Genomic DNA, 13,711 nt, shown 5'->3' on the forward strand with positions numbered 1-13,711 from the left:
AACGAAATGTAGTCTGGTAAAAATAAAAAAGAAGAAGAATAAAACTGTTAAATCATAATCTCTTCATTTTAACAAAAAGAAGAAAGCAATTCTATAACTGTTATTACATAATAAATATTCGAATTTTTCAATTCTGAAATCGAGAAATACGTAAGAGACGAACTGAACTTCTTTTTTGCACAAAAACTCGATTTTCTATTTATTAATAATCACGGTTGCTACAAAAATTTTATTTTGTTGTTCCCTGATTTCCGGATACAATTTTGACTGTTTCTTTGATTCCAACAAAAAAAAAAAATCCTAGGCGAGTTCAATTATAAAAAATAATTTTTGATTCAGTGTACAACAAAGATAATTCAGTTTGATTCAAACATATTGTTTTTTCAGTGTATTATTATTAATTATCATTACATAATTATTAATTTTTAGCTACTTTACAGCACTTTCGATCAATTTCATTTTCCCTGAGCTGTGACAGCTCTAATAAAATTGTGATACAGGGAGGAACTCTAGAAAGAAAGAAAAAACTAAAGAAAACCTCTTTAATCATTATAGTCTGATATATATGAGATAATTTATTGAAGATTTACGATTATAATTTTGCCACGTGGAGAAAAAAAACTGGAGTAGGTTAGTTATCGCGTTATTATTGGACCTCGAAAACTATACGCTCGACCACGTAAAATAATTGAGGAATTGCATGCGGACAGCGAATGAGAATTACGGCAGCTCAACGCCCTTCATACGCCGATCCTTTAAACCGTTTCAAACCGTCCCGGAAGTTTCGAGAAATTCTTTTCGGCCTCGCAAATAATATTTTTGTCTCAACTTTTATCATCAAAAAATTCCAACAAAATGTTAATTAATTTCTGCACATTTCATTTTCTTATTTAGTGTCAAAAATTGAAACTGAAATATTCATCTTTAAACCAATTTTTATTACACAATTTTACGAGAATTCAATTATTTAAATAGTTACAAAAATAAAAAATTTATTGAATAATTGAATGTTTTCCGAAATTATTGAATTCTCACAAATTTTATCAACAAATTTTTAAATAAAGAAATTCGATTAAAATTCTATTAAAAATAATTGAAATTCTGCGATAAATATTATTATTTATGAAAATAATTGAATTCCTAAAAATAATTTTATTATTTTTTAACATAATTAAATTTCTGCGAAGAATTTTATTACTCTTCAAAATAAATGAATTTCTGCAATTTGTAATTTATCCAAAATTTAATTTTTTTTTGTTTTTAACTAAAATTCTTCTATAAATCCATTATTTTTAATAATTAGAAAATAAAAACTTCAAAAAAATAATTTCAAGTAAAATTGAAATAAACTTTTTCAAAAAAATAATTCTTTAACAAAATTGTTCGTTAAAAGTATGAAAAATTCAAATTTTCAATGATTTTAATTTAAAACCTTTTTAAAAATCAATTATTTATAAAAATTCACGCTACAATGCTTTTATTATTCAATTATCATATAAAATTTCAACTAAAATCCATTTTTAAATTAATTTTTATCAGAAAATTCTACGAGAATTTAAATATTTATGTAATAAAAAAAATAATTTATTGAATAACTAAATTTTCATAAAGAATTTTATCAAAAAATTTTTAAATATAATGGAATTTTTTAGAAATAATTACAATTTTGAGAAATTTTATTAAAATTTTATTGAAAATAATTCAAATTCAGCATTGAGTTTTATTATTTATAAACATAATTCAATTCCTAAAATAATAGTTTTATTTACGAAAATAATTGAATCTTTGTAAAAATTTTATTATTTATGAAAATAATTGAACTATTTAGATGAAATTTATAAAATATTTATAAATAATTGAATTCCTCTGAAATTTTTATTATTTTATGAAAATAATTAAATGTTCGCGTAGAATTTTATTAATATTTTTTTAAATGAATGAATTCTTTTGGAAAATTTTATTTAGTAGATATTAAAAATCGTTGAATTGAGAAAAATTTTTTAAAATAATTGAAATTTTTCCAAGAATTTTATTAAAATTTTTGAAAATAATAGAAATTTTTGCAAGAATTTTATTAAAATTTTTGAAAATAATTGAATTTCGGAGACGAATTTTAATAATTTCGAAAAATAATTGAAATTTTGACGAGAATTTTTAAAATTTTTGAACACAATTGAATTTTTACGAAGAATTTTATTACTTTTGAAAATAATTGAATTTCGGAGACGAATTTTAATAATTTCGAAAAATAATTGAAATTTTGACGAGAATTTTAAAAATTTTTGAACACAATTGAATTTTTACGCAGAATTTTATTAGTTTTGACAATAATTGAATTTCGCAAAAGAATTTTAATAATTTCTAAAAATAATTGAAATTTTGACGAGAATTTAAAAAATTTTTGAACACAATTGAATTTCTGTGAAGAATTTTATTACTTTTTGAAAATAATTGAATTTCTAAAAAGAATTAAAAATAATTGAAATTTTGCCAAGAATTTTATTAAAATTTTTGAAAATAATTGAATTTTGGAGAATAATTTTAATAATTTCTTAAAATAATTGAAATTTTGCCAAGAAATTTATTAATTTCTAAAAATAATTGAAATTTTGCTAAGAAATTTATTAAAATTTTTGAAAGTAATTGAATTTCGGAGACGAATTTTAATAATTTCGAAAAATAATTGAAATTTTGACGAGAATTTAAAAAATTTTTGAATACAATTGAATTTCTGTGAAGAATTTTATTACTTTTGAAAATAATTGAATTTCTGCAATCATTTGTAATTTCTCTAAAATTCTCCAAATTATATCATACAATTTACGAACTTTCGTCCTTTTTCTATCAAATTAAGGACTTTACGAACCTATTTCGAGCCCTGCGTATATACACGAAAAACGAAAACAAAAAGAAAAGAACAATTTTAATATAAAATGAACAATGTCAGTGTTTACGTCAATGTCAGTGTCAAAGAACTAGTTACTTAACTCCCACGCTTCGATGAGAATCAATTATGCCAATAAGACTCGTCTGTAGAGTCGAGGGCGAACAATGCAAACGAAATTATGTCTGCGAAATTTTTTTTTATGCCCATTCATGTGTGCATTCGAGCCTACGAGCATACATAAGCTCACGTCAACAAATACACACAAGTATGTTGAATAGCCACATGAAAAGGCGATGCGGGTCGCTGAACTAGACCAGAATGCGATCATTATTACATTGTTGCTACATTTTTTTATTCATTTTTTTTTATTTTATTTTATTTTCTTTCTAAAGGAAGCGTTGATTTGAATATTTTTTTGTTTGCAACTCGAGATGAAGAAAAAAAAGAATAAAAGAGTTTTGCAGAAAAAAAAGTGAAAAAAAATTAAAGGTTTTGTATGGTAATATAATTCTTAAGGATGAGGAACAGGAATGAAAGTAACGAGCTAAGAACTCGAGTTTCTTATATGACCAGAGAACCAAATGCCGGACTACATATGTTGCATGTATGTTACATATTTCCAAACGAGGTTCTTTTACACCCAGAGAAATAAAGTGTGGAGAGAAAAAGTACTTTTAAATGTACAACACGTGCTGCATTTATGCTCGTTTAAGGGCATGTGATACATTATGACGTCATTCAAGAGGGGTATTAAAATACTTCGAGGGAATCATTTTTTCAATTTTAAATTAATTTTCCTACTTTTCTTTTGGAATATTGAATAATTGAGCTGGTTTTTTTTTCTGAATCCGATTAAATTTTAAAATACAATTTTATTTTTTTAAATTTAATTAGAAAACATTTTTAAATTATTAGTTAATTAATTTTTTAAATTCTTAAACTTTTCCACATCGTTGCCCTTCCTGATTATATTCTAGACTTATTCAAAAAATTTCAAATCAATTTCTTTAACATTTTGAGAGAAAAATGATGTTTTTAACAGCATGTGACTGTTCGATCTACAATGTTAATTTTTCAATCACTTTTTCTCTTAAAATAAAAAATAAATCAAATTTTTCTTATAAAATTCAACTATGTTCAAAATTTGAAAAAAATTCTCGTCAAAATTTCAATTATCTTTATAAATAACAAAATTCTTCTCCAAAGTTCAATTATATTCATAAATGTCAAAAAAATTCTTGTCCTAATTTCAATTATTTTCAAAAATTTTTCTAATTTCAATTATTTTCAATATATATTAAATAAAATTTCCCAAAAAGAATTCAATTATTAAAAAAAAATTTTTATAAAATTGTATGCAAACATTTAATTATTTTCATAAATAATAAAAAGTTCGTAGGAATTCAATTCTTTTCATTAATAATAAAAATTTCACAGAAATTCAATTATTTTCATAGACTTTGTTAAGATTTTTAATTGAAAGAAAAAGTTAAAAAAAAATTTACTGCAAACAGTACTAATAGTCAATTACTAATTACTATAATGAAAATTTCAAGAGAAGTACAATTTTTCTATGCAAATTATACAAGAAAGAGTAAAAGTAACAATCAGTTACAAGAGTAAAAGTAAAATTATTTTATTCAGAGTAGAAAATATTGGTTTTGTCAAAACATGAACACTTTTTTTCGTGAGTATTTTATAAAATTTTATTTTTATTTTATAAAATTATTTAACGTGATTGAAACCATTGACAATGTCCAATAGTCCATCCCACCTCTTTCCAACAAATTCCTCGACAACAATTGCCTAAACTTCCATCAGGTTGACATCGAGTACCAGGACGCAAGCATTGTCCGTTTATGACTGGAGCCACGAGCATTAAGATTGTTGCCAAAAATATAAACGACAAACGAGTCATTTTCGTTTCTACAAATACAATCAATTAAAACAACTGATTTTTGTAAAAATTAATAATTTAAACTAATTACTAATTTTTATTAATTTGCAAATTTTTACTAAATGCAGTTTTTTCAATATTGCTAAATTATGTTTGATACCTTCTGGGAAAAAAAATGGGTCATTAGTTGACTAAGGACATTTTTGTTACAAATATTTCAGAATTGCTTTATTATCTCACTAAATTAAAAATCTCAGGAAACAAAATTTTTTGAGAAAAGAAAAAGAATTCAGAAATAAAGAATACACACTATTTAAGGGACAGGTGTATAGAAAATTCGTACACTTACAGTATTGCTTATGAGCAGACGAAAAGCACTTGAAATCAAAAAGAATTTACCATTTTCTTAATTTCCTTCTTTATATATAAAGGGAAAATCAACAATAAATTGTAAACGTTTGTAATTTTCGCTTTATTATTCTTGAATAAATAATAACACGCGCATATGCTGATACTAAATTATTTATTCACGATTAAGGAAAAAAGTTCATATTAAATGATAATATTATTAAACCATGTTCTCCAGCATGCAGAGAAAAATAATAGTGTAACAGAAAAAGAAATTTTTCAAAAAGTAAAAATTTTCTTCTCTTTAAACGAATTTAAAATTTCAAAAATTTTGTCTCTTTATTTAAAATACAACTGACTTTTGTTCCGATTACTTGTCAGATCCCATATTTTTGGAGCTTAGAAGTAAACATTTTTCGCAACTGCAAAATTTCTTCTTTGCTTTATACTTATCTACAGCTGTTTACGAGTAAATATTTCCGAAATAAAAACAAATTTTTCTTCATTTCAAAATCATACAAAGTAGTGACTGAAAATTAATTCCCGATTTGAAATGATGTATATATAGGATTATAACTGGGAAATATGGTAAAATTGTGATACGATAATAAAAGTAATGGAAGCAAATCAGATAAGTTATTTTACACTTATGCGCGCACTATTCTACATGTATAATTTATATTCAATCGGAAAAGTTATAACTGTTAGATCAAAGTTGTAAATCAACTTGTTTTGGAAAAAGAGCTTTATCAAGACTCCACTAGACGACCTTGGAGGGAAAAAGTAATAATGATTCTCAGCGATTAAATCGAGTCTCAGTAGCCATCGAAGTGGCAATTTAGAGGCAGCTGGCATTTATCGCTTTTAAGAGGTGCAGTTAAAGTAAAACTGCATAGTTGTGCGTGTTATGGCAATCGCAAAAGCATCTTGACTCTACTCGGTATAATACTCTCCTAAGCCATTGGTGCTAGAAGGTCTTGAAGTTTCCGTACTGCTCATATTAATAACTCTAGAGGTGCAAGAATTCTGACTTCTATAATTCATTAACTTCTATTTGTAATAGGAATTTTCTTCTTTTCTCTCCCAATATAAAGACATTGATATATGCACTGAATCATTCGTGATGGCAAACTTTCTTTCACTTTAGTAAAAACTGACAATATCATTGCTGAATTCCTCAAATTCAGACTGCGCACTCGATAATTAATTTTAAAAAACTGGCAAAAAGTAGCTTTCAGTCTAAAAACAGTAGTAAAAAAAGCAACTATCGAAAAAATCAACTTGAGGATAAAAGAAACTCGATTTAAACACTTCACAAAACTGCCAAAAATTCAAAAACTGACTTCTTTCTTATCCTGCTAATAAATTGAATTCCTGCAACGAATTTTATTATTCATGAAACAATTTAAATATATTTATAAAAATAATTTAATTCTTGCGAAGAATTTTAAAACAAATTTTAAATAATTCATTTCTTTCGACTAATTTTATGCAAAATCTAATTTAAATAATTGACTTCATTAGAAATTTTTATTGTTCATGAAAATAATGGAATTCTTACGAAGATTTTTACAACAAATTTTTTAAATAATTGAATTCTGTATGGAAATTTTATGAAATTAGAAGATATTAAAAATTATTGAATTGGGAAAAGTTTTAAAAAATAAATAAATTGTACAAAGAATTCTATTAAAATTTTTGAGAATAATTGAATGTCTGTGTGGCATTTTATTAAATTTTTTTGAAAATAATTGAATTCCTAAAAAGCATTTTATTATTTATGAAAATAATTGAATTCTTGCGAACGATTTTATTAGAATTTTTTTAAATAATTAAATTTATAAGAAGAAATTTATTACTTTTAAAAATGATTAAATTTACAGGAAGAAATTTATTACTTTCAAAAATAATTAAATTCTTGAGATGAATATTGTTATTTATGAAAATAATTGAATTTTACAAAAAAATTGATTAAAATGCCTCAAAATAATTGAATTCTTTCGTAGAATTATTTTTGTAAATAATTGGATTCTTGAGAAAAATTTTAAAAATCTAAAAGAATAATTGAATTATTTAAAAAAAATTTAATTAAAATTGTATTTGCAATAATTAATTCCTTCGTACAATTTTATTAGAGTATTTGAAAATAATTGAATTCCTGTAAAAAATTTTAATAATTTTGTAAACAATTAAATTTTTCGAAATATAATAAATATTATGAAAATTTTATTTTAAGAAATTAAATTTCCATGAAAAAAGTTATTATCAGTGAAAGTAATTGAATTATTGTGAAGAATTGTAGGTATAAAAATTATGTTAAATAATTAATTTTTTCGAATCTTTTTTTGAAAATCCTTTTCTAAATTAATTGAGTTCCTGTGAAAAATTCGTATATTTTTGTAAATAATTGAATTTTTCAAAAGAATTTAAAAAAAAACTTTTTTTAAATAATTGATTTTTTCGAGGAATGTAAATTAAATTTTTATAAGAATAATTACATTTTTTTAGCAACTCCTGTAAAATTGTATTAAAAATAATTGAAATCCTACTATGAATTTTATTATTTTTGAAAATAAATAATAATTGAATAGTTGCAAAGAATTTTATTAAAATCTTCAAAAATAATTGAATTCCTGTGAAGAATTTTATTATTTATGAAAATAATTGAATTATTGCGATAAATTTATATGTTTAAAAGGAATTGAATTTCTATGGAAATTTTTGTTATTTTAGAAATTAATCGAATTTTTCGATTTATTAATTTAAAGTAGTATTAATAATTGAAATTCTTCCATGAGTTTTCTTATTTATGAAAATAATTGAATTCTTGCTTAGAATTTTATCAAAAATTTTTTTTAAAAAATTGAATTTCCATGAAAAATGTTATTATTAGTGAAAGTAATTGACTTGAAGAAATGTATAAAACTTTTGTTAAATAATTGAGTCTTTCGAAATTTTTTTGAAAATTATATTCTAAATTAATTGAATTCCAGTGGAAATTTTATTATTTATGAAAATTATTGAATTTTGGATGAATTTTATCAATTTTTTTAAAAAAATAATTGAATTGTTTTGCGAAATTTGATGGAAATACTAGATTTTGAAAATAATTGAATTTCGAATATTGTTTACAAAAGTAGCTTTTAGTGGCTGAAATCTAAAAAAATACCATATCATAACTTAAAAAAGTAGTAAATAGTAGGTTTTAGTAGATGAGTTCGAAGCCTGTTTGAAAATCGGACTCCAGCGTTACACCAAAAGATAAAAAATGATGTACTTTCAATCTCAAAAAGTGTGAATACTTTCATTTGATCGGATTCACAAAATATTTGAAACTAATGAAATGCAAGCATTCACACTTTGACTCAAAAGATGAAATAACATTTCAAGTAAAGTTGTAAAGTTGGAGTCGGATTTTGAACAGTGTGTATATGCATTGAATAGACAGTCTAGTCGGGATTATAATTTAATGCGCATTAAACATTTTATTGATACTGTTGATAAATTTTTGTTCGATGCTCTGGTGTATGTATTTAAAATTTTGAATGTACATAATAATGAGGCATGTATTTATTGGCTGGTTCGAAGCTATTCTTGCGGAGCGGAGGGTTGGTTTAACGACTGTATATAAATAAATATATATGTAGCAGGGAAGTCAGTCTATTAGAGAGCATAAAGAAGGTGTCGCGTGTGGCAGTCGTCGATTCACCTTGCGGTTTCGAGTTAACTCGTTTTATTATATCATAGCGGGACAATGCTGCTCGTTGCGTTGTACTCTGTGCACTGCTGGCTATGAGGAAATAAGATGCTTCAGCTGATAGGGAACCACCCATATGAAGAGCCACAATGTCCATGCAAACAGATCACGAGCCTCTTTATACACTGACAATGAGAATAAATGACTATTCGATATATTGACACTATCGTTCATATGAAGAATTTACTTGTCAGTTCCACTCATTGCTTGCATACTATTATAGATAGATATGATATATTCTCTGTGAAACGAGAATCTACACTAACGGCATGCATTTCCGAGTTGCATTAAATAAATCTGCTTCGTGTATTTCAAATTATTTCATCTACATAATTATAATGATTATATAATTAACAGCATCAAATTATGTTTCTTCAACCAAACTGTATATCATAGTGCAAAAAATACTTCAATTTCATTTTACTTTAAATATTTTGTCTATCTAATAATCAGTAGATCGAAAAATTATGAAGGTCTGGTACATTTATAGGAATAACAGTAAAAAATAATTTTTCCTACTCGCCAAGAATGTTGTTAACTGACTAAATTATGCTAAAGTGAAAGAGATAGAACATAATGCGTCTCTCTTACTTTGATGTCAGATAACAAACGATGTGAATGTCTAAAAAAATTTTTATTCCAATTACTAAAGTTGATAATAATTTCAAAGTTTAAACTTGTTGTGCTCGTTTACTTTCTTTTTTAACATTAATCTCGAACAACAATTTTAATATTAAGAATCTTACGAATCCACAATTAATTCAGTGACAAAATTTTAAAACAATTTAAAGTTCAAGTTTTATCGGGGATGCCACAAAAAGTTAATTTTGCTTTTCCCTGATTCCCAGACAAAATTTTGACTTTTTCCATAGGAATTAAGATTTAAAAAAATTAAAACTTAAACATTTTGAAATTCAATAACTTTTAAGAATATTATTATAAAACATGAAGATAGCGATTAACCGAGTCTTCGACTCGGAGTAATCGCTATCTTCATTTTAACTTCCATAAGATTTTTCAAAAAAATTATTTACAAAAATTTCAATAAAATCCGTCGTAAGAATTCAATTATTTTCATAAATAATAATATTCTTCACAGGATTTCAATTATTTTAAACATGTAGTAAAAATTTGTTGTACGGATTCAATTATTATAAATAATAAAATTTTTCCTAAAATTTAAATTATTTTTAATACAATTTTAAATGAATTCCTCGAAAAATGTAATTATTTTCAAACATTTTTTGCAAGAATTCAATTACATTTCTCAAATAATGAAATTCTTCGCTGAAATCCAAATATTTTCAAAATCTACTATTTTAATAACATTTCGCAAAACAATTCAATTATTTAAAAAAAATAATTATAAAATTCAATTATTTTCATAAATAATGAAATTTCCACAGGAATTCAATTAATTTAGAATAGCATTTTCAAACAAATTTCGCAAAAATCAATTGTTTAACAAAATTTTTATACAATTCTTCACAATAATTCAATTACTTTCACTAATAATAATATTTTTCATGGAAATTCAATTTTTTTAAAAAAATGTTTAAAAAAATTCTCAGCAAGAATTCAATTATTTTCATAAATAATAAAACTCATCAAAGAATTTCAATTATTTTTAATACTACTTTAATTTAATTAATCGAAAAATTCAATTATTTTCACAAATAAAGTTTTCCACAAGCATTCAATTATTTAAAACAAAATTTTCATAATATTTATTATATTTCGAAGAATTTAATTATTTAAAATAAAGTTTTTTAAAATTCTTATGAAAAATTCAATTATTTTCAAAAATAACCCAATTTTTCATAGAAATTCAATTATTTTTATAAACAATAAAATTCATCGCAGGAATTCAATTCTTTTTGAAAATTTTAATAAAATTCTTTGCGACTGTTCAATTATTTTCATAAATAATAAAATTCATATCAGGATTTCAATTATGGCAAATTACAGAATTATTCTCGAAAAATCAATTATTTTGAGGCATTTTAATAAAATTATTTGCAAAATTCAATTATTTTCATAAATAACAATAATATTTATCACAAGAATTCAATTAATTTTTAAACTAATAAATTTCTCAATGGAAATCTCAATTATTTAAAAAAATTCTAATAAAATCGTTCGCATGAATTTAATTATTTTCATAAATAATAAAATTCTTCCCAGGAATTCAATTATTTTTTAAAAATTTTCATAAAATTTTTAGCAACTATTTGATTATTTTCATACGTTATAAAATTCATCGCAGGATTTTCAATTATTCTTTATAAAATTTCATAGAAATTGCTCAGAAAATGTAATTATTCTTATAAAAATTTAATTTCCATTCCTCGAAAAAATCAATTAATTAAAAAAAAATGATTTTTTAAAAATTCTTTGGAAAAATTCAATTATTTAGATAAAGACAAGAATTTTTTTACAGGAATTCAATTATTTTCAAAACTAATAAATGTCTTCTTGGAAATTCAATTATTTAAAAAAATTCTAATAAAATCGATCGCATGAATTCAATTATTTTCATAAATAATAAAATGCTTTTTAGGAATTCAATTATTATCAAAAAAAATTTAATCAAATGCTACTCAGACAATGAATTATTCTCAACAATTTTAATCGAATTCTTTGTAAAATTTAATTATTTTTAAAAACTTTTCGCAAACAGAATTCAATTATTATTTAAAAAATTTGTAGTAAAAATATTCGTAAGAATATTCAATTCTTTTCATGAATAGTAGAAATTTCGCATGAATTCAATTATTTAAATTAGAATTTGCATTAAATTAGTCGAAAGAAATCAATTATTCAAAAATTTTTATAAAATTCTTGACAAGAATTAAATTATTTTTATAAATATTTAAATTCTTTCGCAGGAATAATAAAATTCGTTGTAGGAATTCAATTTATTATCAGGATAATAAAGAAGTAAATATTTTAATGAAAATTAAGAAGAAGTCACGAAAATAAAATATAGAATTAAATTTTTTAAGTTTTGTAATGTTTCTAAAACGAGTTTTTTGGTCGTCAAGTCTAATTTGTCGATAGCTACTTTTTACTACTTTTTTAGTTTGAAAGCTACTTTCTGTTAATTTTTTAACCCTCGGAGAACACATGGGGTCATTCAGACCCCACGTTTTTTTACGAAAAGCTTTTTGTCCATTGTTTAATATTTTTTATAAGGATTTAAACTTTAAAGTATGCAGACTTATTTTATAGAGTTTAAACTATATTTAAAAATAATCCTTAGGTTGATCAGAAGAACAGTTCAAAATTACTTGATCATTGAAAAATGATCTAAAAAAGAGGTGTCTTCTCCAAAGGTTAAAATTAATTACGAGTACGAAGTCTGTTAACATAATCTGCACATTAAATAAAAATTGAACTTTTACAGGAAACAAATTTTAATATTTCAGCTTTGATTTAAAAAACAAAATTGATTCAGATTGATTCAATAAAAATTTGTCTGTTTGAGATAAATATTTTTTTTCGATGTCATCGAGAATTGTATTGTAGGAGAATTTTACCAATGGAAAGAGTTGGAAATATTTTAATAGATTATAGAGGAAGGGGGGTTAGTTTCGGTCGTGATTGAACAAAACAAAAGAATATATCTATACAGTTTCGCGAGTACCGGTTCGACATGATTCTGTTGAGCTACTATCGGATTTCAGTGAGAGAAAAAACCTAATTAAATCGCTTTATATACAAAGCGAGTGTACTCTCAAATGCAAATAAAGAAATTCCAGCTTGTGCTCGATATTTATACATTGTTTGTCTTTTGTACTTTGAAGCCTTTCAAATGAAATAATGCCCTATAGCCAAACGGACCGCACGTTAACAAAGTTCATAACATACATGGGGCATTCCGTAGTGGAAATTTTCATTGGGAATTTTTTTTCGATTTCTATATGAAAATTGAAAAAAAGTAGTTTTCACTTTATGATTGAATGAAAATTGCGAAAGTTATGATTTTTGTTAAACTTCTTGAAGAGGAGCAGAGGGCTTAAAAAATCATAACTTTTATTTTCATCCATAAAGTAAAAACTATACGGGTTTTCCTACTTTTTGTATAGAAATCTAAAGAATTTTAGTGGAAATTTCATCTGGAATGCCTCACATATCAGAAGGATCAGAAGTATGTGATCAATTTGATGTTATGGATCCAGAAATAATCAACTCTCACTAATTTAAATTTACCACCACTAAATCTAATTATGATACTTTCGATTTAAGAAAAATTATTGGTGATTTCATATTTTATTGACCGAGTAATGGATTGCAATTTTATTTGTATTTTATTTCTATCACTGGATCCAAGTTTTATAATTCACTTTTCCGCATCTGATTTCGCAAACTTTCACGTGAACAAGAAAGGAAAAAGAACGTAAAAAAATGGACTATAAACGTTTTTCAGGCAGATAATTTTTTTTTTTTTTTTTTTTTTGCACGTGAGATGAGTTTCCGCGGTCGACTTTTACCGAGGAGACACGTGGTGTGGAGGCAGAGTCAGAGTCTTGTCCCATAAATCGTGCTATCGACTAAGTGGCAAGTAGCAAGTGGTAAGTGGAGTACTAGGGCGAAAAACTACCTCCCAGACTCTGGCACTTCTCACGAAGACGCGGAGACTCCAATGAAGCCCGGGAGGTATCGATCCGTTAGATCGGAGAAATTTCAATCGAGTAATGCGTGCCAGCATTTCTTCTCTCTTTTATAAACTCTTTCTCTCTTCATTTTTCCTTTTTTTCCCTTTTTTTTCTCTCTTTTCAGCGAGTACTTTTTATTCAACACATCATGTGACGTATTTACC

General features: G+C 24.3%; 1 protein-coding gene and 1 long non-coding RNA gene across 2 annotated transcripts in view; both read right to left on the reverse strand.

The window, feature by feature from the left end:
• The window catches only part of LOC122505501 (agrin-like), a 70,510-nt gene that overhangs the window by 26,745 nt on the left and 30,054 nt on the right, over positions 1–13,711 (reverse strand). The window lies entirely within an intron of this gene.
• LOC122505504 lies at positions 4,499–5,205 on the reverse strand. The gene is made up of 2 exons (XR_006301925.1): positions 5,134–5,205; positions 4,499–4,813 (listed from the first exon to the last, which is right to left on the reverse strand). It is a non-coding gene; the product is annotated as an uncharacterized LOC122505504 (long non-coding RNA).

Source organism: Leptopilina heterotoma, unplaced genomic scaffold (genome assembly GCF_015476425.1).
Source record: "Leptopilina heterotoma isolate Lh14 unplaced genomic scaffold, ASM1547642v1 Lhet_36, whole genome shotgun sequence".
NCBI classification, from domain to species: Eukaryota; Metazoa; Arthropoda; class Insecta; order Hymenoptera; family Figitidae; genus Leptopilina; species Leptopilina heterotoma.